The sequence below is a fragment of the Artemia franciscana genome, chromosome 21 (genome assembly GCF_032884065.1).
Source record: "Artemia franciscana chromosome 21, ASM3288406v1, whole genome shotgun sequence".
NCBI classification, from domain to species: Eukaryota; Metazoa; Arthropoda; class Branchiopoda; order Anostraca; family Artemiidae; genus Artemia; species Artemia franciscana.
In genome coordinates, this window is record NC_088883.1 from 350816 (window position 1) to 378347 (window position 27532).

Genomic DNA, 27532 nt, shown 5'->3' on the forward strand with positions numbered 1-27532 from the left:
ATTGAACAAAGTGTTCATAATTGCTTCGTGGGTGGATCTTTCATCGAGGAATTTTCCTTTGGGAAATGGAATTTTCCCTTTGATTTCCTGGCATTATTTAAAAACTATCAGAATTAAATAAGAAATAACAAGTCTTTTCAACTGAATTTACGAAGCAACATCAAACTTAAACAAACAGAAATTATGACGTATTTGAGGAATGTTGTCTCCCTCTCAATGTGCTCTTTACGCTAATTTTATTCTATAACCTTTAAAAAACGTTATTATTCTAATAATACAAGAGTTATTCTTAAATAATTGGAACAAAAGGTCAAATTTAAGTGCAAAGAGCGTGGTATTGAGGAGGGGTTAACTCCGTTCATATACAGAATAGTTTCTGTTCGTTTTAACTTTTTATGCTTCTCCGTACTTTCAGTTTAAAAACATGTCTTTTAACTTGGTAGCATTTTGTTATGTAGTTTAATATGGACGACACAGTCTATCCCATATAGAATTATACACTATGGGATGGGGGATGTTGGGTTTATTGGAGGTGGAGGGGGACTGTCAGTTTTTGACCCTCAAACGAGTGCAGTTTGATGACTGCTCTATAACAATCAGTTACTATTCCCATTGCGCAATTACTGTTACTCTACTATATTTGAATTCTCTTTATAGCTTCCAAAGTTCGTCTTTCTACCATCCAAACATCTATCAAAAGATCTGGGAAGATCATCTATCAAGTGGACTGGGAAGGGGTCTTACGAAAGATTGACAGGTATTTGGGGCCCCTTTTTTATTATTGTCCCTTTCCTTTTTTTTGATGAATTGAAAATTCGGAAAAGGAACTCGAATATTAAAAAAAAACTATTCTACCAGAAAAACTGACAGGCCGAGAAAAGCGCCATAATGCCTGATTTATTTTGTCGTATTCATTTTGAACGTACCCAATTATTAAGTTTGGGACGGGGGTCAATGGCTAGACTCTGTAAGCTCAGCCAGAGTCAATCCAGCTGTAAGTGGGCACCTGAAGAAATCTGTTGAAGGTAAGCAGGAAGGGTGTGCGAAAACACAGGATGGTTGGCCCTCCACCCCCATTGCACTTCCAGGCTGAAGGTTCAAGAAACGGAGAGCAGCGCCGCCTCTAGGGACTGTAAAGTCCAATGGGGTATTCTTTACCTTTTTCTTTACCCACCTTATTTATTTTGGATGGGCAAGTTCAGACAAGGAGGGAAACTAGAAATTCCTAAAACGGGAGAACCTTATTTCTCATTTCCATACTTTGATAATTGTTTCGGAGTTTTCCTGGAAAATTGAGGGGGGAGCATCCCTGGCCGCAACCGGTGGAGCTCATTTAAAGATAAATACTCCTTTAAGTGAGCCTGCCTGACTAATTGTGTTTTAATCCATAAGTTGAAGAGAAAATTAGATTCGATACTGCTTTAAAGTGTTAGAATGAGAGAAAAGTTGAGATGCCTAGGACCCGTGCTACAAATGAAAATGGCAGACAAACAAATACTCTACTATTAACCAACTATCCACGGCCAAACGGAATGCAAGTCGTTTCCAAATTAGGCAGGTGAGTTCATTTTGGAGGATTTAAGGGGAATTAGAAATTCTTGTAAGGGTGCAAAGAGAGTAGCTCTAGAGATGTTGGTACGGAGAAGCGTGCCTAGCTATGTTGGTGTTAGGCAGCTTGGTACCGTAGTGAGTTCTAGTAGTTGTTACAGAATCTACTAAAGTAGTGATTTGAAAAGTCTTCACACCTATAAGTCTCCTTTTGTCTGTATCTACAGAGCGACTCGAACTTTGATCTTCCTTTTCAAACAGTTTGTGGTAACGAACTGTAGTAAGGAGCGATCCGGCTCAATAGTAACCAAAACTCTAAAAAATTGAATTTTGATATCAATAGCTACATCAAAAGAATCGCATTTTAATGCTGATTTTAAATATATAAGTTTCATCAAGTTTAGTCTTACCCATCAAAAGTTACGAGCCTGAGAAAATTTGCCTTATTTAGGAAAATAGGGGGAAACGCCCCCTAAAAGTCGTAGGATCTTAACGAAAATGACACCATCAGATTCAGCGTATCAGAGAACCCTACTGTAGAAGTTTCAAGCTCCTATCTACAAAAATGTGGAATTTTGAATTTTTTGCCAGAAGACAAATCACGGGTGCGTGTTTATTTTTTGTTTTTTTTTTTTTTTTTTTTTTTTTTTTTTTTTTTTTTTTTTTTTTTTCCAGGGGTCATCGTATCGACCAAGTGGTCCTAGAATGTCGCAAGAGGGCTCATTCTAACGGAAATGAAAAGTTCTAGTGCCCTTTTTAAGTGACCAAAAAAATTGGAGGGCACCTAGGCCCCCTCCCACGCTCATTTTTTCTCCAAAGTCAACAGATCAAAATTTTGAGATAGCCATTTTGTTCCGCATAGTCAAAAACCATAATAACTATGTCTTTGGGAATGACTTACTCCCCCAAAGTCCCTGGGGGTGGGGCTGCAACTTACAAACTTCGACCAGTGTTTACATATAATAATGGTTATTGGGAAGTGTACAGTCGGTTTCAGGGGATTTTTTTTGGTTTTGGGGGTGGGGTTGAGGGGAGGGGGCTATGTGGGAGGATCTTTCCATGGAGAAATGTGTCATGGGGGAACAGAAATTCAATGAAAAGGGCGCAGGATTTTCTAAAATTACTATAAAAAAACAATGAAAAAATAAACATGGAAAATTTTTTTTCAATTGAAAGTAAAGAGTAGCATTGAAACTTAAAACGAACAGAGATTATTACGCATGTGAGGGGTTCTAAAAATACTTTAGCATAAAGAGCGAGGTATTTAGGAGGAGATAAATACCTCGCTCTTTATGCTATAGTATTTTTAGTAATTTCAACTATTCATTCTACGGCCTTTCTGATTCAGGGGTCATTCTTAAAGAATTGGGACAAAACTTGCGATTTAGTGTAAAGAACGAGGTATTAACGAGGGTACAAACCCTCTCATATACATAATAAAAATTAAAGAATATAAAAGTTTGTTACGTAAGATAATTCTTAAGTTACGTATATTTTTTACTAATAGAAAAATTCGTTAAAAATAAAAATTTATAGTTGCCTTTTTATGTAACCGAAAAATTGCATGGCAACTAGGCCTCCTTTCCCATCCCTTATTTCTCAAAATCGTCTGATCAAAACTAAGAGAAAGCCATTTAGCCAAAAAAGGAATTAATATGCAAATTTCATTTTAATAATTTATGTGTGGAGAGCCAAAATCAAACATGCATTAATTCAAAAACGTTCAGAAATTACATAAAAAAAAACTAGTTTTTTTTAACTGAAAGTAAGGAGCGACATTAAAACTTAAAACGAACAGAAATTACTCCGTATATGAAATGGGTTGTCCCCTCCGCAATCCCTCGCTCTTTACGCTAAAGTTTGACTCTTTGCCACAATTCTGCTTTTTAATACAATTAAAAGCTTTAGCGTAAAGAGCGAGGGATTGCGGAGGGGACAACCCATTTCATATACGGAGTAATTTCTGTTCGTTTTAAGTTTTAATGTCGCTCCTTACTTTCAGTTAAAAAAACTAGTTTTTTTTTATGTAATCGAGAAGAAGGGATAGTCAGTGTAGTTCAGCTGTTACTGTGAATTTCCGCAGTCTGGTTAATTTCATCATTGACCGTTGACTGTCCGAAATTCCCCTTTCTCTAATTGGAATCAATTAGCTTTGCGAATCAGCATTTTCAGTCTTATGCAAGCTTTAATGGTAAAAGTTAGGTTAAATTAAGTTATAAATCTTAAAAATGGGTAAAAAATCTAACCTATTTAAACCTATCACCATCAAACCGTGCATAAAACTAATGACTGCCAAGCTGAATAAAACCAACTAGAAAAAAATGTATGTCTTATATTCACCGGTAAATGTCAACATTCGTGGGATATTCACAGTAACACAAAAGCCTAATATTTCCTGGATTTCATCAGTTTTTGCCTCCTAAAAACTCCTAAAAACCTTTACCTCCTAAAAAATTTGTTGCCCCTACAAGGAACTACGCGTTCCTTATCGTGCTACAAGACACCTCTTAATTAGTTGAATTTTTCGTTAAAAATGAATCTATTTGCAGACAACCTGTCTGATTCTTGCTTTTTGTGACGACATGTTTCCGGTTCTGTTACCTGACAACCTGACTACACGATTGGGGGTAGACGCATCAGTAATAACTATTTCTCTTTTTTGTTGACTGATCTTTTCGCTTGAGGAGGCGCCTAAGTTTTAAAACAATTATAAGTAATGCAGTTTTATAGTATGTTATACTTCTTTTTCTAGAAGTTGACTTTAGACGTAAGCGACGTATTTTGTATTGATTATTAACAGATATTTATGCAAAATGTTTGCTTCCAGATGTGATAATTATGAACAGGGAATTTAAGAACTATTAAAGTCATATTTCTTTCGGAATACAATCTAGGTGAGGGGGTATATCCCCCTATATTTGAAAGATTTTGAAAAGTTACATTCAAAGTTACATAGATTTTGAAAATTACATTGTTTTGCGATTCTCACGTAAAAAAATTGAAAAAACTCACACCCCCTTGTAGATTTTGCAAAATATTTTCTTTATATAAGTTTGGAGATAAATTCTTTACTTACATAGGAATAAAGTGGACCCTACTCAATACCTTTTTTAGGCCTTTCTCGGATATAATAATCGTCTTAATCGCAAATATACCTTTCCCCCTCATATATGTCATGATTTTTCTCATCTTCTCCTTAATGTTTTACCACTAGATGTCTACATGAGATCTCAAATCAGTCACCCTAATTTTCTAGTTTGTGGATTTGTTTGATTATCCTTCCTGTATATCATGCCACAGGATTTGGAGGGGATATGGCTATATGAATATTTTTTGTTTAGAAGTGTTTTAATTTTGTATATATATATATATATATATATATATATATATATATATATATATATATATATATATATATATATATATATATATATATATATATATATATATATATATATATAAATCCATAAATCTCAATATATTTCAAAGGTATACCTACCAAGCAACCCCACACGCGGGTCGGGGTTTTGAATTGATTGATGGGCAATTCTTTGGTACTTGGAACAAGCTTATTCCGCAGCTTAGCCCCTCTATAAATAACTGAAAAAGCTTAAGTGATGTTTACAAGAGCCCAAATATTGTTAGTAATATATCTTCAAAATATACAGTACTGTATCAGGATACACTAATCCACGAATTTTTTTTTTTTTCGGGGAGAAAGATAATTTCTTTTCAACTGGGCTTTTTGAACACTAAGTTTGGTCTTCTAACATTTTATTTTGCGAGTCCTCCGTCTAAAAGCAAACACAAAGTCTCTGTCGGCTATTTGTTTTCAGCGAGATATATCGATGAATTCATTTTGCATAGTCTTAGGGACTTCGTGTCGGTCTTTTATGAGGGTGTGAATAGCATATAACTGTGACAGCGGAGATTATCAAATTTTGAAGATGTATCTGACGGGTAATCTAACTGTATACTTGTTTTTTCTTTCTGTTATTTTTTTTCTTTCCTATACAATAATTTATAATGCTTGCGTAATTCTGAATAAAGAAAATCTCGATTAGATCTTGGTAACTTAAAACAGTTAAATTTTTCACTATTATGGAAGAAAAAGTTACCAACGCCTGGTCTGATATTTGACGTTTCTTCAGTTCTTATGGTGTAATACTAAGGCAATATTACCATAGTAATAAGCACTGGATCTCAGTTTCTGAGACTAGCAAATTTGCCAAGTTAAAGAAAGAAAACAATAGCAACAAGATCTGTCAAACGCTAGATGGAACTAGTGATTTTTTTTTGACACTTGCACCAGTCTTCAGTCCCAGTTTCCGGTGTTTCTAGAAATTTTCATTTGATCACTAATTAGTCTACTATTAATTATCTGCCCGGATAACCCTCTCAATGCTATCTATATAAAACACTAAATTCTGTCTTTTTGCTTACTTTCTTTACTCTGTATTTATAAAGCAACTGGATACCCTGTGGTTAATTATGCTTATTTTTATTTTTATTTCGTTTTTAGTACCTTAATTTTGTTCGATTTTTTGGTTAGATGTTTTTCAAGTTCGATGAAAAACTACGCTTTTTTTACGGTGAAGGGGTGGTGGGATTCAATGCTCGTGTCCAGGCACGTACGCGGGAATTTGTTTCGGGGCGGGGGGGGGGGGCACAAATCCTTCAAATTCCTTTTACTGTTAGAGGTATCAGAAAATTATGTGAAAATAAATACAAATCGTGGGATTTCAGGCGAGGTACCCCTTGCGTACGTGCCAGCCCATGTCCCCTACTCACCATTTCGGAATAGTGTTTCTTCTGCTAAAAAAAAAAAAATACTGATGCACTGATCCCTGTACCAAAGCACGGTGTTATGAGGCAAGCACGGTAGTAAAATGTGTCTGTTTACATCACATACATTACGTACCTTTTCAGATGCACAATTCTCACCGTACTATAAAAGAAGCGCAACTTCAAAAAAGGAAGAACTATGTCTATAAAACCTGGCTGTTAGATGCTATTTAGGAGAGAAGAAGAGACTCTACGACACCCAATTTAATACCAATGGCTAATGACGAATTAGGATACAAGGTAGTAGACACTAATCTGGATAACAAATTTGTATTATTTCATGGATAACGGCTGATGAATATTGGGTCTCTTTGATATAAACAGGGGGATGAAGTTTTTTGGAAACATGATTGAAGGCTGTTTTAAATGTGGTTGACTGGCAATTATCTATTTCTATTTAACCATATTATGTGCAGTAGTTAGCATCATTCTTTGCTATTTTCCCTCTAAAGCGTTTTTTGTTTTGAATTTATGCTAGGATCTAGGGAGAGGAATTATCTATTTCTATTTTAGCATATTATTTGCAGTTATTAGCATCCTTCTGTGCTATTCTCCCCCTAAAGAGTTCTTTCCTTTGGAGCTATGCTAAGGATTAGGGAGAGGCTACCAATTTCGGTGTAACGGGTGTTTAACGAATATTTCTTACTCAGAATTTCTTGCTTAGAAAATTTTTCTTACTCAGAATTTCTTGCTTAGAAAATTTTCTTACTTAGAGACTGAGGGCAAATTTGCACAAACTATTCTTGAGTTAAAGCTTAGTATCGGTAAAGGACGAATTTGCCGTTAATCCTTGAGTTAACTTACGCTATTTGATTTCAAGACCCCTGTCTCTAACGGATAGAAATCTCAACAGCCGTCCATTAAAACTAAAATGTAAAACTACTAGTATATATAGTTCCTGGGAATTTGAAATTTGTGAATTTGCTCTTTGTCTTTCAGTCAGGAAAATTATATATTTAATACAAGAAATTTCGTTTTGCTGATAGAAATTTAAAGGAGAATTTTAAGAAGGGGAATTTAAAGGGGACATAAACCAAGTTTGTTACATTAGTAACAATTTTAATATTTGATAACGTTTATCCTCATTTACAGATAGTCGATCAGTTAGAGCCGAATCATGTATCTTTGCTTACGGTTCAAATTTTCAAATATTAAAATTTTTCCTTTGACTAAACAGAAGATTTAAGCAAATGCAAGCGCCATCAAATACAAACGGTAAGATAAAATTTATTTTAGAAATAACTCACAAGCCTGGCATGGCCGAATTTCCATTCTGAAATAGAAACAAAAGCAGAACAACACATGAAAGGCTTATAAGCAATTCCATATATAAAACTGGCAAAGAAAGCACCGTCATATAAAAACAGTCAATAAAGAAAAAAAAAAAAAAAAAAAAATTAAAAACCCTTATTTAAATTTGTGGCCATATTATATGGGCGGCAATATGGAAAAAACACTGTGAACTTGAAAAGAGGTCAGTACAAGCGTAAAAAACATGAAATTTCTTGTGATAATTTTTCCCGGACACAAGGGATATTTTTTTTTCGTATCTTAAAGTCAAGCAGTATATCTTGAGGTGAAGAGGCTGTTCTTTGAATAAAATTAATTTGTTTGGATTTCTTGCAAACTTTGCGGGTGCCAAACATCAAGATGGGGACAGACAAAGAAATATTTGTAGTGAATAGATATGTTCTGTTCTGTATTAATAAGCAACTAGATTACAGAAAATGATCCCTATGCACTCGAAAACGGTTGACATTGAACTACACAGTCTGTCAAATGTTTCATCACCGCCTTTTGTGTTGTTATAGTATTCAGCGATATCAGGCGTCTGGATTGGATGTGTGATACTGAAAAGCCTTATGGCAAGTTGACATAAGCAGAACCATTTTTATGGCACTTGGTATTAACCAAGTGACATATAGCAATCGCCAATTCTGTCGGTCTGTCTGTCGGTCCCGGTTTTGCTACTTTAGGCACTTCCAGGTAAGCTAGGACGATGAAATTTGGCAAGCGTATCAGGGACCGGACCAGATTAAATTAGAAATAGTCGTTTTCCCGATTTGACCATCTGGGGGGGGGGAGTGGGGGGCTGGTTAATTCGGAAAAAATAGAAAAAATGAAGTATTTTTAACTTATGAGCGGGTGATTAGATCTTAATGAAATTTGATGTTTGGAATGATATTGTGTCTCAGAGCTCTTATTTTAAATTCGGACCGGATCTGATGACATTGGGGGGAGTAGGAGGGGGGGGGGAAACCTAAAATCTTGGAAAATACTTAGAGTGGAGGGATCGGGATGAAACTTGATGGGAAAAATAAGCGCAAGTCCCAGATAAATGATTGACATAATCAGAACTGATTCGCTCTGTTTGGGGTAGTTGGGGGGGGGGGAGTAATTCTTAAAAAATAGAAAAAATGAGGTATTTTCAACTTACGAACGGGTCATTGGATCTCAATGAAATTTGATGTTTAGAAGAATATCGTGTCTTAGAGCTCTTATTTTAGATCCCAACCGGATCTGGTGACGGGGGCGGGGAGTTGGGAGGGGGAAACATGGTGGAAAAAATAAACACAAGTCCTAGATAGATGATTGACATAAACGGAACGGATCCGCTCTCTTTGGGGTAGTTGGGGGGGGGGGGTATTTCTGAAAAATTAAAAAAAATGAGGTATTTTTAACTTACGAACGAGTGATCGGATCTCAATGAAATTTGATATTTAGAAGGATATCGTGGCTCAGAGCTCTTATTTTAAACCTGACCGGGTCTGGTGACATTGGGGGGGGGGGGGAGTTGGGAGGGGGAAACCTAAAACTTGGAAAACACTTAGAGTGGAGGGATCGGGATGAAACTTGGTGAAAAAAAAAACACGAGTCCTAGATACATGATTGACATAACCAGAACGGATCCGCTCTCTTTGGGGTAGGTGGGGGGGGGGGGTAATTATGAAAAATTAGAAAAAATGGGGTATTTTTAACTTACGAACGGGTGAGTGGATCTCCATGAAATTTGATATTTAGAAGGATATTGTGTCTCAAAGCTCTTATTTTAAATCCTGACCGGATCTTGTGACATTGGGGGAAGTTTGGGGTGGGGAAACCTAAAATGATGGAAAACGCTTAGATTGGAGGGATTGGGATGAAACTTGGTTGGAAAAATAAGCAGAAGTCTTGCATACGTGATTTACATAATTGGAACGGATCCGCTCAATTGGGGGGGGGGGGGGTAATTCTGAAAAATAAGAAAAAATGACGTATTTTTAACTTACGAAGGAGTGATCGGATCTTCATGAAACTTCATATTTAGAAGGACCTCGTAACTCAGATATCTTATTTTAAATCTCAACCGGATCAAGCGTAATTGGGGGGGGGGCAGTTGGGGGGACCGGAAATCTTAGAAATTACTTAAAGCGGTGAGATCAGGATGAAACTGGATGGGAAGAATAGAAACCTGTCTAAGATACGTGACTGACATAACTGGACCGGATCTGCTCTCTTTGGTGGAATTGGGGGGGAGGGGTAATTTTGAAAATTGAGGTATTTGTAACTTACGAAAGGGTGACCAGATCATAATGAAATTTGATATTTAGAAGGATCTTGTGCTTGAAAGTTTTAATTTCAAATTCCGACCAGATCCTTTGACATTCGGGGGAGTTGGAGGGGGAAACGGGAATTCTTGGAAAACATGAAAATTGGGGTATTTTTATCTTACGAATAGATGATCGGATCGTAATGAAATTTGATTTTTAGAAGGAATTCATGTCTCAGAGTTCTTATTTCAAATCCCGACCAGATCTTTTGACATTTGGGAGAGTTGGAGGGGGAAATCTTGGGAAAACACTTGGAGTGGAGGAATCGGGATGAAGCTTGGTGTATAGAATAAACAAATGTCCTTGATACGTGGTTGACAGAATCGTACTGGATTCGCTCTCTTTAGGGGAGTTGGGGGGAGGGGTTCAGTAATTTGGCGAGTTCGGTGCTTCTGGACGTAGTAGGGTGATGAAAATTGGTAGGCGTGTCAGAGAGCTGCACAATTTGACTTGATAAAGTTGTTTTCCCACATTCGAACATCTGGGGGGCAAAAGGGAGAGGAAAAATTAAAAAAAATTAGGTTTTTATAACTTACGAGTGGGTGATCGGATCTTAATGAATTTTGATATTTAGAAGGACTTTGTGACTCAGAGCTCTTATTTTAAATCTTGACCGGCATTGAGCCTCTTATTTTCCTTTTTAAATCAATGTATTGATTCATAGAATTTTGTTCAGCTCTTGTTGATAGATTAGCAAGATAAGACACTAGAGTCAGCTCTTGATCGAAACAGAACGTTCTGGTTCCTGTAATTCTCCCATTGCTCACAAGCAGCTCTGCCAGAATATCCCTGTTGTTTTTTTTTCGTACAGTCCCAATTGTCTTCAGTCGAAACATTTTTTTTCAGAAGTTTTGCTGCAAATGTAACCGATGTAAACCCGATGTCAAGCGTGACGTTTAATTATCTTAAATCAGAAAATAGCAAAATTCAGCATTTTCATACACTATACCTGATGAAATTTACTACAAAGCTTGTAAACAAGGTTTGAAAAGCGCTATAATTACACAGTTTTAATAAAAATATCAGTTTTCATGAACAGGTGAAAAAGTTACATAAATGGTAAAGCTTTCGTAATTTTTTCTACTAATCCTTAATATCTCCCCAACCAGTTCAGATAATAAAACCCAGTGACAGCACAAGAATTGATTAATCATAGTATTAGCATATATGGGAGGTGGGTTCGTGCAAAGCTTCCGTTTCCATGGTAACTGCTAAAACGTGTTTTGGTGTCGTAAAATTTACGAATTTTTACCCTTCTAGCTAGGGTTAAGGAAACACATTGGCATTATTGAGAAAGGCATCTTGTTCAGTGTTAATCAAAATACTCATTAATTTTTTTAGAAGGTTTCAACAACCTTAAGCTCATTAGCAAATTTCAATTCTTGGGAAAACTCCTTAGGGAGATTGTGGAGTCGAACTGCATTCGGAACAGGGAGGGTGAAACAACGAATATGGTATTTGATTACTTATGATTTATTTGATATAAAAGAAGAAACCAATTTCACTAGGAAAAGGTCAATATTGAATTCAGTGAAAGTTTTGAAATAATACATTGTAATTAACCAAGTCAAATGCTATTTTTAGATCTTAAATGGAAATTATTTAAGTCAGGCATTAGGCTTTTGAGGAATTTTACCAGTTAAGTAGACAAGATAAGCACAAGAATTATAGGTAGATGTGGAACTGAGGTTCCCGAATGGTCCCAGGCCTATAAGAGGAGGAAGGATTTTTTCTCTGCCAATCAACAAAAAATTCTTTGTATAGTTAGCAGAATAAATGAGATCGGATGAACACCCTCAAAACCAGTATTCTAATCAGGGGAAATGGGATATCTAAAGGACAGTCACTTGTTTTTCTTAGCTTCCCAATTCTTGTTTTAATTTCTATTGCAAAAATCACTGGGAGAAAGGGGAAATCGTGTCAGCCGGTACATGATTAGACAATAGAAGATGAGTTTCTTAAACATGGTGGCCCTGAGGTTATAAATAAATTACTGAAGATTGTGAACATGATTTACGGAAAAGGGGAAGTACTTAGCGATTTAAAAAAAGAAGCTTAATTAAGCCCCTGTATAGGTGATAAGTGACTGACTGTGGTATCTATCTAGGCATTAACCTGGTCTTTGTAGGCCGCAAATTACTTAGTAAACATGTCGATTTTTGAACTGAGAGATGGTGTAGACAAGTTAATGACAGAAAAACAGTCTTAAAACGAACAGAAAATATTCCTTATATTAAAGGGACTTTCCCCTGCTCAACACCCCGCACTTTACGGTAAAGTTTATTATTTTTTTTTGAATTGGAGTCGTGAGAAAGATTCAAACTTCAGCGTAAAGAGCGTTTGCTTAAAGAAAGGGGCGTGAGGGGTGCTCATTGTTCCCCCGATGAAATGAGCGTGGGAGGGGACCTAGTTGCCCTTCATTTTTTGTGTTCACTCAAAAAGGGTACTAGAACTTTTAAATCTGTCAGAATGAGCTCTTTCGCAACCCTCTTTGACCATTGCGTCGACAGGATCACCTCTAAAAAAACAAAACAAAAACAACAACAAATAAATGCTGTGATTTTTCTGGCAAAAAAAACAGCAAAATTCCACATATTTGCAGATAGGAGCTTGAAACCTCTACAGTAGGGTAATCTGATATTCTGAATCTGATTGTGTGACTTTCCATTAAGATTCTATGACTTTTAGGGCGTCTTTACTTGTTTTTCAAAAATAAGACAACTTTTCTCAGACTCTTAACTTTTGATGGATAGGATTTAACTTGATGAAACATATATATTTAAAATCAGCATAAAAGTCCGATTCAGGTGATGTATGTATTGGTATCAAAATTCAATTTTTTACAGTTTCGGTTACTATTCAGTCGGGTTCCTCCTTACTACAGTTTGTTACCACGAACTGTTTGATAACACTGCTGCGGATAAGGTAGAATATGAGGTTAGAAGCTGGTTTCATATTTAATCAGGAGTTAAATGGGGTTGCGTTCTATCACCATTAGCACGTATGATTCTGGTGCACTTTGTCCTAAGGAGAACAGCAAAGGCAATGTGAGAGCACGGAATTAAAAGTCCCCTAGACTTGATGATAATGTAAGCATCTTAGACGAAAATGTTGATAAAATGAATTATGCGAGTTCAAGGGGCTAGAATACGTTTGAAAAATTAATTTTAAGAAAGCTTGAGTCAATAAAGCAGCGTCACGTACCACGGTAGCATAATTATTAAAGACAGTAGAACAGTTTCTAGGAGTTTTTATTTGACCACTAATTAGGGTAATATTCAATTGTATGCCCCGGATAATCCTCTCAATAGTATCTTTGTACAACACTGAACTAGGCCTTTGATATCTTGTAACGGCTTAGGGTTGTGGCAAACATGTCTTCTTGCTTGCTTTCTTTACTTTAAAGCAACTGGATACCCTGTCAATGAGACTCATTGTAATTTTTGTTTTGTTTTTAGCACTTCAATTTTGTACGATTTTTCGTTTAGATGTATTTTTCAAGTTTTGTTTCGAGTCTTTTGTGAAGTCGCGAAACACTTAGTGAAAAGAGAAAATTTAAGATTTTGGGATTGAATGCCCATGTCTCCTGCCTACCTCCTCGAAATCATCTTTCATCTATAAAAAAAAAAAAAAAAAAAAAAAAAACTGGATTTCCTGATCGCCGTACCAAAGCACGGTAGTAAAATGTGACTGTTTACTTATCATAAAGTATATGCTTTTTCAGGTGCAATAGCCCCCCACCGTATTATGAAAGAAGCGCATCGTCAAAAAAAGAAGAACAACATCTATAGAAATATTAGAAATTGGATATGACCGCAAGATGTTATTTAGGAGAAAAGAAGAGACTCAGCGACGCTCAATGTGATACCAATGGCTAATGGCAAACAAAATACAAGGTAGTAGACACAGATCGAGAAAATACCTATATATATCATATATATATATATATATATATATATATATATATATATATATATATATATATATATATATATATATATATATATATATATATATATATATATATATATATATATATATATATATATATATATATATATATATATATATATATATATATATATATATATATATATATATATACACATATATATATATATACACATATATATATATATATACATATATATATATATATACATATATATATATATATATACATATATATATATATATATATACATATATATACATATATATATATATATATATATATATATATATATATATATATATATATATATATATATATATATATATATATATATATATATATATATATATATATATATATATATATATATATATATATATATATACTGTTTTAGCTGAAAAGCTGTTTATAAATCTCCCGTCCACCCCAAAAAAGATCCTTCAATAACACCCGCCCCCTCCCTCCGAAAAATCCTGGATGCGACCCTGGTTGTTTCCATCCGCTATTCCCTTTGCTACAAATTCATCTGAATCAGGCAAGTTCATTTAAAGGGCCTCATTTAGAGGACATGGAAGAAATTATACCAGGCAATCTAAAACTTATTTAGAATCATAAATGAAGATATTTGGCTAACCTTCAAATGGGGCTGTTTTGATTGAAAAGGAAAAGTGTAAAGAGAATAATTCATGCTTCAGAATATGCAGAGCATTTTTGCCTAATTAACACATTTGAAGGCACTTCCACTCTACTTTACCCCTACAAGAACCGTTCCCAGGTGGGTGGGGGGGGGATAACTGTGAGAGGTATTTCGGGTGCCGTGGCTTAGGGGGAACCGTGGCTCGAAAATATCCCATTTTCACCCAATTTTTCTCTTCGATTCCGCTCTTTGTTTACATTTAATTCGGGACGTGTTGTAAATATTTTTACAGTGCTCTTTACTCTGAAGTTTTTGAGTAATTTCAAAAAAGCTTCTTACTGTTCTAATTAAACGAACCTTTTGTTCCAGGAGTTTGTTCCGAGAGAATGGGGACAAATTTCAAACTCTAGCATAAAGAGCGAGGTGTTGTGGAGGGGGCTTTCCCTTAATATCCATAGTAATTTCTGTTCGTTTTGAATTTTGATGTTGCTCCGTACTTTCAGTTGAAAAAACTTGCTTTCTTATTGAATTTCCAATAGTTCTTTGAAATAATGACAGGAAATCTGGCTCCACCTTCACGGAAATTTCCTCCCCACGTATATATCCTTTCGACAATTCAATCCTGGTGAAAATTTACCCCGAACAATTACCCTTAACATCTCTGCGTAAAACTGAGTCGACAAAGAGAAAGCCAGACATAAGAAGAATTTGGCATATAAATTCTGGCAAATTCCCCAAGTCTAAAATTCACTTCCGGGAAACTTTCCTCCCTCTGGAAAATTCTCCTTGTGGAAAAATCCCCTGCCGAAAATTTGCCCCTTACTCGAAAAATGTATGCATACTTACCAATAACAAATACTATGTTTAAACAATAGGGAAATTTATAGCTTAGACCCTTCCCCAGGGGTTGTGGGGTTTCGTGTTATCTCTAAAGTCATAGTTATTCTGCCTTTCAACTATTCTGAACAAAATGGCTATCTCAAAATTTGGTACTCACGTGTTAGCCCGACAACACTCCAGAAATGTAATTAGATTTATCCTAATCAAATATTCTAAAATATGATGAAAATGTAATACTTTAGTATAAAAAATCATGGAAACTACAACAAAGAATTATTGAAAGGGGACTGGTCAGGCCAGAACACATACTAAATTGCTGAATTGCTCTCTAATATTTTTGGTCACATAAAAAAGATGACTAGAACCTTTAATTTCTGGTCAAATGAGCCCTCTCTCGATATTTTAGGGCTGCTGGGTCGATAAGATAACCACTGAAGAAAAAGCAAAAAAAAAAAAAACTAACAACGCATCCGTTATCATTGTTCTGGCAGAAAATACAAAAATCAACAGGTAGGAGCTTGAAACCTCCACAGAAGGACTCTCTGATACGCTGAATCTGGTTGGAAATATATAGCCTAAAATGGGGTATATATTTGGACACAAAAAAGTTAGGCTACGTTTGATAGGGAAATTACTGTTAATATCGTAAAAATGGAGCATTATTCGTGGGAACGCTAAATATGTTGAATTATGCCTGTTTATTCTTTGGATTGCTTTATTTGTATTTAGTTTCGTATTAAACATTCCAGTACTTTTAATTTTATAAATTTATCGTGAAAAAAAGGGTCTTTAGAAAGTCTAAATTTCCCTCAAGATCAATTGCCAACTTAACTCAGGTTCCCACTTAAATCGTTGGACTATGCTTATTTAGTGCTTTTAAGACTTCTTATCTTGCAGTGAATTTTTTTATGAACAATTCTTATATGAACACGATGATAAATTAAATACCATGGAAACCAGAAAAAATTAAGAATTAACAATTTTTCTTCGGTAAGCCTACTAAACTATCGTACTAAAATCTTGATTATCGCCTCTCCCTCCCTCTTTCACAAAGTTTCCAGGCAAAAGTTTAACAAAGTTCTCTTATATTAAAGGAATTATTGTAATTTTATTATATAATGAATAGTTTCTTTTTGACTGTTATTAATTTATCATTAAAATTATTTAATTATTATTAATTATTATGATCAAATTATTTAAATTATGTTTATTTAAGGTACTTGCGCGTTATAGCAACCACACTCAAGTTCTTGATCCGAGTAAAACTGGAGTCTGTCTGTGTTCAGAGATAATTAACTTCGTCTCAGTGAGATATTAAATAAAAAAAACTAGTTTTTTTTAAACTGAAAGTAAGGAGCGACATTAAAACTTAAAACGAGCAGAAATTATTCCGAGTACGAAAGGGGCTGTTCCCTTCTCAACGCCCAGCTCTTTACGCTAAAGTTTGACTCTTTCTCTCAATTCTACTTTACTAAACAGTAAAAAACTTATGCGTAAAAAGCAGGTGTTGAGAACGGGATAGCCCCTTTCGTATTCGGAATAATTTCTGTTCGTTTTAAGTTTTAATGTCGCTCCTTACTTTCAGTTAAAAAAACTAGTTTTTCTTATTTAATTTCTGAAAGTTTTTGAATTAATGCATGTTTGATTTTTGCTCTCCGCTCAAAAACTATTAAAATGAAATTTGCATATTAAATCTTTTTTTGGCTAAATGGCTTTCTCTTTGTTTTGATCAGACGATTTTAAGAAAAAAAGGATGGGGGAGGAGGCCTAGTTGCCATCCAATTTTTTGGTTACTTAAAAAGACAACTAGAACTTTAAATTTTTATCAAACGTTTTTAGTAGTAAAAAATGTACGTAACTTAAGAATTAACTTGCGTAACGAACTTCTATATTCGTCTATTTTTATTATGTATATGAGGGGGTTTGTCCTCTCGTTAATACCCCGCTCTTTACACTAATGCTAAAGAAATACTCTCAGGCTCGTAACCTTTGATGGGTAAAACTAAACTTGATGAAACTTATATATTTAAAATCAGCATAAAAATTCGATTCTTTTAATGTATCTTTTAGTATCAAACTCTTGTTTTTTAGAGTTTCTTTTACTATTGAGCCTCGTCGCTCCTTACTTCAGTTCGTTACCACGAACTGTTTGAAACGGTATGAGTGTAACTTAAATACCGTGTAACTCAATCCCCAGCAACTGAACCCCCATAACTGAACCACCGTGGAACCGAACCCCCGTGTAAGTGAACCCCCCTACAACTAAACTTCGTGAAACTGTACCACCGTACTGAGTTTTTCAACATTCTACAAATATGAACCACCGTACTCAGCTTTTCAACATTCTACGAATATGAGGAAACATTATTGGGTAAACACAAGGTAGAATCTTTACATGTTCAACCTTGTTGGAATTGTTTGTTTTTTAAAGTCATTATATAAAATCCTGTCAGATGATTCACTAAAAAGCTATGTTTTTTGCCACAAAAACGTAGAAAATCGGACGTCTCAAACTATTACAGCCAGACTTATTTCTCCTTTTTTATGTTTTATTCCTCCACCCTGTCATTGTCCAAAAATGCCCCTTCCGTCCTCCACAGCTGGCTGGTTTCAAGCCACTTTTGACCTATAAAAAGGACTAGAACTCTCAATTTCTGATCAAATGAGAATCATCTGAAGTTACTAAAACCATGAGACGGTGGTGGAGACGAGGAAAGGGAAGTCCCCCTACTATTCGGAACGAGTTCTGTTCATTTTTGGGGGTTAATTTCACTCTATATTCTCATAATAACAGAGTGGGTCAGAAATATTCCCAGAAATCTAGAGAGATTAAATATCAGTTTCACATTTTTGTTGTTCAAAGATTTTTGTCCCTAACCAAAAAAATAACCTCCCAAGCAAAAATCCTGGATACGGCCCTGGGGATTTCATATCGAAGAAAGTCTTCATATAGGCTTCTTGGGCGGATCTCTATCGAGGAATTTTCTTTTGGGAAAGGGGATCTTCCCTTTGATTTCCTGGCATTATTTAAAAATATCAGAATTAAATAAAAAAACAAAACAAGTCTTATCAACTGAGATTATAGAGCAACATTAAAACTTAAACAAACAAAAATAATGACGTAATTGAGGAGGGTTGACTCCTCCTGAATGCGCTCTTAATTTATTTAGAACCTTTAAAAAAGGTTATTATTCTAATAAAACAAGAGTAATTCTTAAGTGATTGGAACAGAAAGTCAAACTTTAGCACAAAGAGCGTGGTATTGATTAGGGGGGAACCCCGTTTCTATGCAGATTAGCCTCTGTTAGCTTTACGTTTTTGTGCCACTCCACAGTTTCAGTTTAAAAACATGTTTATTAACCTGGAAGCATTTTGTTCTGTAGTTTAATATGGACGACACAGTCTATCCAATGTAGAATCATGCGCATATTATGGGATGGGGGATGCCGGGGTTACCGAAGGCGGTTGGGGACTCCCGATGCTTAACCCTCAAACGAGTGGAGTTTGATTAATATTCCATAGTAATCAGTTACTATCCCCATCTCGCAGTTGCTATTTTTCTACAATATTTGACTTCTATTTATAGCTTTCAAAGTTCGTCATCCTACCATCCATACCTCTATCAAAAGATCCTGATTTTAGTTCCATCCATTCAATGGACCCAATCATGGACAGGCTGTCCCCAAGTGAACTGGGTAGGGGTCTTACGAAGGGCAATATTAAAAAAAAAATACTACTCTACCAGTAGAACTGACAGGCCGGGAAAAACGCTATTATGCCTGATTTATTTCCTCGTAATTATTTTAAACGGACCCAATTGTTTAGTTTTGGACGGGGGGTCAGTGGCGTGACTCTGTAAGCTCATCTAGAATCAACCCAGCTATAAATGGGCACCTGAAGAAATCTATGGAAGGTAAACAGGAAAGGTGTGCGAAAACACAGGATGGTTGGCCCCCACCCCCATAGCACTTCCTTGCTGAAGGGCCAAGAAACGGAGAGCAGCACAGCTGGTAGGGACTGTTAAGTCCAATGGCGTATTCTTTACCTTCTTCTTTACCTACCTTACTTATTTTGAATGGGCAAGTTCAAAATAGGAGGGAAACTAGAAAATCCTAAAACAGGAGAACCTAATTTCCCATTTTGATACTTTGATAATTGTTCGGAGTTTTGCTAAAAACGGAAGGGGGTGCATCCTTGGCCGCAACCAGTGGAACTCATTTAAAGATAAATACTCCTTTAAGTGAGCCCGCCGGACTAATTGTGTTTCAAACCATAGGTTTTAGGGAAATTTGGATTCAATACTGCTTTAAAATGTTAGAATGAGAGAAAGGTTGAGATGGCTAGGACCCGTGCTACGAATGAAAAATGGCAGACAATCAATTATTCTACTTTCAGCCAACTATTGACGGCCAAACGGAATGCAAGTCGTTTCCAAATTAGGCATGCGAGTTCATTTCGGTGGATCTAAGCAGAATTAGAAATTCCTGAAAGGGTGCAAGGAGGGTGGCTCTAGAGATGTTGGTACGGAGGAGAAGCGTGCCTAGCTATGTTCGTGTTAGGCAGCTTGGTACAGTAGTGAGTTTTAGTAGTTGTTACAGAATCTATAAAAAGTAGTGATTTAAAAATTCTTCACATCTAACAGTCTCCTTTTGTCTGTATCTACAGAGCGACTTGAACTTTGATGCTCCTTTTCCAGAAGAAGGGATAGTCATTGCTGTTCAGTTGTTACTATGAATTTCTGAAGTTTGGTTAATTTCATCATTGACCGTTGACTGTCCGAAATTGGTAGCTTTGTCTCGCAATTAGTTCTAGTATTTGTACAGAGTCCAAATTCAAAAAGTCTTCACACCTAACAACCTCCTTTTGTTTCTGTTACACGATTTGTCTTTTAGGTGTATTCTTCAAGTTTTGTTTTGAGTCTTTTGTGAAGTCACGAAACACTTCGTGAAAAAAAGTAAGATTTTGGGATCTGATGATCATGTCTCCTGCTGACCTTCTCAGAATCGACTTTTATCTATTTAAAAAAAAACAAAATAAAAACAATAGAAAAATAAATTTTTTTAATTGCATGTAAAGAGCGACATTAAAACTTAAAACGAACAGAAATTTTTCCGTATATGAAAGGGGTTGTCCCCTTTTCAACGCCTCGCTCTTTACGCTAAAGTTTGACTCTTTGTCACAGCTCTACTTTTTAAAACAATAAAAAAAAACTTTAGTGTAAAGAGCGAGGCGTTGAGGAGGGGACAATATTCATATATGTCATATATCACTATTACACTTATACATATACTTCAATATTTCATATACGGAATGATTTCTGTTCGTTTTAAGTTTTAATGTCACTCCTTACTTTTATTTTAAAAAAAGTTGTTTTTTTATTTATTTTCTGAACGTTTTTGAATTAATGTATGTTTTGATCACCGCACATAAATCATTAAAACGACATTTGCATCTTTATTTTGGCTAGATGGCTTTCTCATAGTTTTGATCGGACGATCAGAGTTGCCCTCCTACTTGCCCTCCAAATTTTGGCTACTTAAAAAATACAACTAGATTTTTTATTTTTGTACGAACGTTTTTGTTAGTAATAAATATACGTACCTTACGAATTAACTTACGTATCGAACTTCTATATTTGTGTATTTTTATCATACAGTTTGTGGTAACGAACTGTAGTAAGGAGCGACCTGGCTCAATAGTAACCGAAACTAAAAAAAAAAAAAAAATGGAATTTTGATACCAATAGTTACATCAAAAGAATCGCATTTTAATGCTGATTTTAAATATATAAGTTTCATGAAGATCAAGTATACCTATAAAAAGTTACGAGCCTGAGAAAATTTGCCTCATTTTAGAAAATAAGGGGAAACACCCCGTAAAAGTCATACAATCTTATTGGTGGTATTGGTCCACAGGAATTGGTGGTTGAAAAAGATATATGCAAGACATTACTCAGGGATTAACGAAACATATTGTTAATGCTTGTATCGGCAAGTAGTTCCTCTTTATTAGTTTGACAGACAGCGCTATCTATTGTTACCGCGTGTTACTTCTAGCGAAGTTTGCCGGATGTCTTGCCAGTTCAATGGGCATCCTTCTCTTGTTACTAGGGTTTGCCCGGTAAAAACAGAAGAATTTACGGTCATCAAACAGTTCGTGGTAACGAACTGTAGTAAGGAGTGACCCGGCTCAATAGTAACCGAAACTTAAAAAAAAAAATGGAATTTTGATACCAATAGTTACATCAAAAGAATCGTATTTTAATGTTGATTTTAAATATGTAAGTTTCGTCAAGTTTAGTATTATCCATTAAAAGTTACGAGCCTGAGAAAATTTGTATTATTTTAGAAAATAGGAGGGAAAACCCCCTAAAATTCATACAATCTTAACGAAAATCACACCATCAGATTCAGCGTATCAGAGAACCTAATTGTAGAAGTTTCAAGCTACTCTCTACAAAAATGTGGAATTTCGCATTTTTTGCCAGAGGACAGTTCACGGATTTGTTTTGTTTGTTTGTTTTTTGTTTTAGATTTTTTCCCAGGGGTGATCGTATTGATTCAGTGGTCCTAGAATGTCGTGAGAGGGCTCATTCTAACGGAAATTGAAAGTTCTAGTGCCCTTTTTAAGTGACAAAAAAAATTGGAGGGCCCCTAGGCCCCCTCCCACCAGATCAACATTATGAGATAGCCATTTTATTCACCATAGTTGAAAAACCTAATAACTGTGTCTTTAGGGACGACTTACTCCCCCGCAGTCCCCGTGGGAGGGGCTGCAAGTTACAAACTTTGACCTGTGTTTACATATAGTAATGGTTCCTGGGAAGTGTGCAGACGTTTTCAGGGGGATTTTTTTGGTTTAGGGGGAGAATTGAGGGGGGGGGGTTACGTCCCCGTGGGAGGGGCTACAGACTTTGACCTGTGTTTACATATAGTAATGGTTACTGGGAAGTGTACAGACGTTTTCAGGGGGATTTTTTGGTTTAGGGGGAGAGTTGAGGGGGGGGGAGTTACGTGGGAGGATACTTCCATGGAGAAACTTCTCATGGGGGAAGAGAATTTCAATCAAGGGCGCATGATTTCCTAGCATTATTTGAAAAAATAATGAAAAAATAAATTTGAAAAAATTTTTCTACTGAAAGTAAGGAGCAGCATTAAAACCTAAAATACCTCACTCTTTACGCTAAAGTATTTTTAGTAATTTCAACTATTTATTCTACGGCCTTTGTGATTCAGAGGTCATTCTTAAGGAATTGGGACAAAATTTAAGCTTTAGTGTAAAGAGCGAGGTATCGACGAGGGTTAAACCCCCTCATATACGCAATAAAAACATAGGAATATAGAATTTCGTTACGTAAGTTAATTCGTAAGTTGCGTATATTTCTTACCAATGAAAACGTTTGGAAAAAATTAAAAGTTCTAGTTGCTTTTTTAAGTAATCAAAAAATTGGAGGGCTACTAGGCCTCCTCCCTCGCTCATTTTTCTCAAAATCTTCCGATTAATTGCAATTAATTAATATGCAAATTTCTTTTTAATTATTTATGTGCGGAGAGCCAAGATCAAAACATGCGTTAATTCAAAAACGTCCAGAAATTAAACAAAAAAACTTTTAATGAAAGTAAGGAGTTTCTGCATCCTTTACCTCCTAAGAAATTGTTTTCCCCTACTAGGAACAGCGTGATCCTCATCGTGCTACATGAAGCCTCCACGATTAGACAATAGAAGATGAGTTTCTTAAACATAGTGGCCCTGAGGTTATAAATAAATTACTGAAGATTGTGAATATGATTTACGGAAAAGGGGAAGTACTTAGCGATTAAAAAAAAAAGAAGCTTAATTAAGCCCCTGTATTGGTGATAAGTGACTGACTGTAGGCTAGTAATTTTCTATTTCACTAATTTTATTTTTTTAAGTAATTATTGTAGTAATTTTCCATTTCAGGTTAGTAAATGAGAAGTGTCTGAGTGATCAAACACACTTAGTCCTTAGTTTTATAGATGATGAGCAAGCTTTCGATTCTGTTGAAAGAAGAGCTTCAGCGAAGGTCTTGTCCTTGTATGGTATACCAGACAAATACATTAAAGTGATTAGTGCTGTGTACAAGAATTAAGTAAGAAAAACAAGTTTTATTTTTAACTGAAAATAAGGAGCGACATTAAAACTTAAAACGAACAGAAAATATTCCGTGTATTAAAGGGACTTTCCCCTCCTCAACATCCCGCTCTTTACGCTAAAGTTTTTTTTATTTTTTTTTTAAATTGGAGTCGTGAGAAAGATTCTAACTTCAGCGTAAAGAGCGTTTGCTTAAAAAGAGGGGCGTCAGGGGCGCTCATTGTTCCCCCCGATGAAATGAGCGTGGGAGGGGACCTAGTTGCCCTTCATTTATTGTGTTCACTCAAAAAGGGCACTAGAACTTTTAAATCTGTTAGAATGAGCTCTTTCGCAACACTCTTTGACCATTGCGTCGACAGGATCACCCCTGAAAAACAAAACAAAAACAACAACAAATAAATACTGTGATTTTTCTGGCAAAAAAAAAACAACAAAATTCCACATATTTGCAGATAGGAGCTTGAAAAATCTACAGTAGGGTAATCTGATATTCTGAATCTGATTGTGTGCTTTCCATTAAGATTCTATGACTTTTAGGGCGTCTTTACTTGTTTTTCAAAAATAAGACAACTTTTCTAAGACTCTTAACTTTTGATGGGTAGGATTTAACTTGATGAAACATGTATATTTAAAATCAGCATATAAGTCCGATTCAGGTGATGTATGTATTGGTATCAAAATTCCATTTTTTACAGTTTCGGTTACTATTCAGTCGGGTTCCTCCTTACTACAGTTTGTTACCACGAACTGTTTGATAACACTGCTGCGGATAAGGTAGAATATGAGGTTAGAAGCTGGTTTCATATTTAATCAGGAGTTCAATGGGGTTGCGTTCTATCACCATTAGCACGTATGATTCTGGTGCACTTTGTCCTAAGGAGCACAGCAAAGGCAATGTGAGAGCACGGAATTAAAAGTCCCCTAGACTTGATGATAATGTAAGCATCTTAGACGAAAATGTTGGTAAAATGAATTATGCGAGTTCAAGGGGCTAGAATACGTTTGAAAAATTAATTTTAAGAAAGCTTGAGTCAATAAAGCAGCGTCACGTACCACGGTAGCATAATTATTAAAGACGGTAGAACAGTTTCTAGGAGTTTTTATTTGACCACTAATTAGGGTAATATTCAATTGTATGCCCCGGATAATCCTCTCAATAGTATCTTTGTACAACACTGAATTAGGCCTTTGATATCTTGTAACGGCTTAGGGTTGTGGCAAACATGTCTTCTTGCTTGCTTTCTTTACTTTAAAGCAACTGGATACCCTGTCAATGAGACTCATTGTAATTTTTGTTTTGTTTTTTAGCACTTCAATTTTGTACGATTTTTCGTTTAGATGTATTTTTCAAGTTTTGTTTCGAGTCTTTTGTGAAGTCGCGAAACACTTAGTGAAAAAAAAAATTTAAGATTTTGGGATTGAATGCCCATGTCTCCTGCCTACCTTCTTGGAATCGTCTTTCATCTATAAAAAAAAAAAAAAAAAAAAAAAAAAAAAAAAAAAAAAAAAAAAAATACTGCTTTCCTGATCGCCGTACCAAAGCACGGTAGTAAAATGCGACTGTTTACTTATCATAAAGTATATGCTTTTTCAGGTGCAATAGCCCCCCACCGTATTATGAAAGAAGCGCATCGTCAAAAAAAGAAGAACAACATCTATAGAAATATTAGAAATTGGATATGACCGCAAGATGTTATTTAGGAGAAAAGAAGATACTCAGCGACGCTCAATGTGATACCAATGGCTAATGGCAAACAAAATACAAGGTAGTAGACACAGATCGAGAAAATACCTATATATATATATATATATATATATATATATATATATATATATATATATATATATATATATATATATATATATATATATATATATATATATATATATATATATATATATACATATATATACTGATTTAGCTAAAAAGCTGTTTATAAATCTCCCACCCACCCCAAAAAAGATCCTTCATTAACACCCGCCCCCTCCCTCCGAAAAATCCTGGATGCGACCCTGGTTGTTTCCATCCGCTACTCCCTTTGCTACAAATTCATCTGAATCAGGCAAGTTCATTTAAAGGGCCTGATTTAGAGGACATGGAAGAAATCACACCAGGCAATCTAAAACTTATTTAGAATCATAAATGAAGATATTTGGCTAACCTTCAAATGGGGCTGTTTTGATTGAAAAGGAAAAGTGTTAAGAGAATAATTCGTGCTTCTTAATATGCAGAACATTTTTGCCTAATAAACACATTTGAAGGCACTTCCACTCTACTTTACCCCAACAAGAACCGTTCCCAGGTGGGTGGGGGGGGATAACTGTGAGAGGTATTTCGGGTGCCGTGGCTTAGGGGGAACCGCGGCTCGGAAATATCTCATTTTGACCCAATTTTTCTCTTCGATTCCGCTCTTTGTTTACATTTAATTCGGGAGGTGTTGTAAATATTTTTACAGTGCTCTTTTGTCTGAAGTTTTAGAGTAATTTCAAAAAGCTTCTTACTGTTCTAATTAAACGAACCTTTTGTTCCAGGAGTTGTTCCGAGAGAATGGGGACAAATTTCAAACTATAGCATAAAGAGCGAGGTGTTGTGGAGGGGGCTAACCCTTAATATCCATAGTAATTTATGTTCGTTTTGAATTTTAATGTTGCTCCGTACTTTCAGTTGAAAAAACTTGCTTTCTTATTTAATTTCCAATACTTCTTTGAAATAATGACAGGAAATCTGGCTCCACCTTCACGGAAATTTCCTCCCCACGGATATATCCTTTAGACAATTCAATCCTGGTGAAAATTTACCCCGAACAATTACCCTTAACATCTCTGCGTAAAACTGAGTCGACAAAGAGAAAGCCAGACATAAGAAGAATTTGGCATAGGAATTCTGGCAAATTCCCCCAGTTTAAAATTCACTTCCGGGAAACTTTCCTCCCTATGGAAAATTCTCCTTGTGGAAAAATCCCCTTCAGAAAATTTGGCCCTTACTCGAAAAATGTATGCATACTTACCAATAACAAATACTATGTGTAAACAATAGGGAATCTTATAGCTTAGACCCTTCCCCTGGGGTTGTGGGGTTTCGTGTTATCTCTAAAGTCATAGTTATTCTGCCTTTCAACTATGCTGAACAAAATGGCTATCTCAAAATTTGGTACTTACGTGTTAGCCCGACAACACTCCAGAAGTGTAATTAGATTTATCCTAATCAAATATTCTAAAATATGATGAAAATGTAATACTTTAGTATAACAAATCATGGAAACTACAAGAAAAAATTATATAAAGGGGACTTGTCAGGCCAGAACACATACTAAATTGCTGAATTGCCCTTTAATATTTTTTGTCACATAAAAAACATGACTAAAACCTTTAATTTCTGGTCAAATGAACCCTCTCTCGATATTTTAGGGCTGCTGGGTCGATAAGATAACCACTGAAGAAAAAAAAAAAAAAAAAAAAAAACTAACAACGCATCCGTTATCATTTTTCTGGCAGAAAATATAAAAATCAACAGGTAGGAGCTTGAAACCTCCACAGATTGACTCTCTGATACGCGGAATCTGGCTGGAAATATATAGCCTAAAATGGGGTATATATTTGGACACAAAAAAGTTAGGTTACGTTTGATAGGGAAATTACTGTTATTATCGTAAAAATGGAGCATCAAACGTGGGAACGCTAAATATGTTGAATTATGCCTGTGTATTCTTTGGATTGCTTTATTTGTATTTAGTTTCGTATTAAACTTTCCAGTACTTTTAATTTTATAAATTTATCATGAAAAAAAAGGGTCTTTAGAAAGTCTTTAAATTTCCCTCAAGATCAATTGCCAAATTAACTCAGGTTCCCACTTAAATCGTTGGACTATGCTTATTTAGTGCTTTTAAGACTTCTTATCTTGCAGTGAATTTTTTTATGAACAATTCTTATATGAACACGATGATAAATTAAATACCATGGAAACCAGAAAAAATTAAGAATTAACAATTTTTCTTCTTTCAGCCT

At 35.4% G+C, this 27532-nt stretch overlaps 1 long non-coding RNA gene across 5 annotated transcripts in view; it reads left to right on the forward strand.

The window, feature by feature from the left end:
- LOC136040568 (uncharacterized) overlaps positions 1-27532 on the forward strand; it is a 76732-nt gene that overhangs the window by 26733 nt on the left and 22467 nt on the right. For 3 of the 5 annotated variants that reach the window (XR_010620808.1, XR_010620810.1, XR_010620812.1), the window contains 3 exons: positions 6478-6633; positions 13708-13879; positions 25122-25293. This is a non-coding gene — a long non-coding RNA (uncharacterized LOC136040568). Of the gene's footprint in view, positions 1-657; positions 758-6477; positions 6634-13707; positions 13880-23356; positions 23526-25121; positions 25294-27532 lie in introns of all 5 variants that reach the window. The other 2 variants (XR_010620811.1, XR_010620809.1) reach the window with 2 other exon arrangements.